Source organism: Pseudophryne corroboree, chromosome 9, assembly GCF_028390025.1.
Source record: "Pseudophryne corroboree isolate aPseCor3 chromosome 9, aPseCor3.hap2, whole genome shotgun sequence".
NCBI lineage: Eukaryota > Metazoa > Chordata > Amphibia > Anura > Myobatrachidae > Pseudophryne > Pseudophryne corroboree.
The window spans coordinates 118,743,705-118,745,069 of record NC_086452.1 but is presented as its reverse complement, the minus strand read 5'-3'; the positions used below and the strand labels follow the sequence as shown (position 1 = coordinate 118,745,069).

At 46.8% G+C, this 1,365-nt stretch overlaps 1 pseudogene; it reads left to right on the top strand.

Moving 5' to 3' along the window:
- Positions 1-549: 549 nt before the first annotated feature.
- On the top strand, positions 550-668 carry LOC134963400 (5S ribosomal RNA; annotated as a pseudogene).
- The last annotated feature ends 697 nt before the right edge of the window (positions 669-1,365 follow it).

Sequence of the window (1,365 nt, the reverse complement as noted above, 5' to 3'; positions counted from 1 at the left end):
ACAGATAAATTTGGGTTCCACGGTTCACTTGGAGACATGGCACTCCATAGTTGGTGGGGAGCCAGTAGAATACATAGTATTCCTGGATAAGTGAGGAATCAGTTTTTAGGCCTTACCCTTTACCAAAATGATTATGGCAGCTTATCTCCGCTAGCAGGGGTTGTTCATAAATTGGCAAAATCATCTCTGGTTCAGTAACTACGGATGGCTCACGGTGGGGCTGTACTGAATTCAAGTCTGCAGAAAATAGTTACCTCGGAACAAGATATCAATGGTGCAGTTAAGGACTCAGGAGTTGTTACACATTCAAACAATATAAATTCACGCAGCAATGCGAATGATGGGTTTGATGGTGAATAGACATGGTGGAGTGGCACAATTCAACTCAAGACCTCTCCAGCATCTGTTTCCATCTACAGCCGCATCACACTGGATATGCCCAATCTCATTGATGTTGGAAGTTAAGCAGTGTTGTGCTTGGTTAAATTCTCTGATAAGAGACCACCTGTGAATACCAGGGGGTGTAGATGGGCCAGATGGACAATAACCATCTACAGCCATACCACACTGGATATGCCCAATCTCACCTGATCTTGCAAGCTAAGCAGTGTGGGGCCTGGTAGGTACTTGGATGGGAGACCCCCTGGAAACACCAGGTGCTGTCCGTATAACACAAACAAGCATGTGGTACTGGCAGAAAGGGTAAGAAAGTCAGTAGCCTGGGGGCTACAGACATTCCATCTTGGCCAGAGGACACCCCTTTTGGATATCATGTTGGGAGATCCTGACAACATATGCCAGTCTTCAGGGCTGTGGGGGCCATTGTCTGGAAGATTATGATTCCAGGGACTATGGGCCACAGAAGAAAGTTGCCTGCTAATAAACCTGTTAGCACCTCGGGCCATATATTGGGTCCTGATTCAGGCATGGGACATTCCTAAAGGAAAACCGGTCAAGATCCGCAAGGACAAGGAAATGGCAGTAGTGTACCTCAACCTTCAGAGAGGAACACGCAGCTAAACAGCAAGGAAGGAGGTAAGTCACATACTAAAGTGTGCAGAACTCCATCTTCCAGCCTTGTCCACAGTGTTTGTTCCGGAGAGTCCTAAACTGAAGAGCAGATTTCTCAGTCGCACGCCATTCACGTAAGCGAATGGGCTTTATACCTTAAAGTCGTTTCAGACTCAGGTAGACAAGTGGGGTTGGCCAGAGATAGATCTCATGGAGTCCCATCTGAACAACAACAGAGCCCATAATCTGGTCAGGAACAAAGGATCAGGGAGTGATCTTTGTGGGCGTCTTTTTAATGGGAATTTCATTTCTCTTACGTCCTAGAGGATGCTGGGGACTCCAAAAGGACCATGG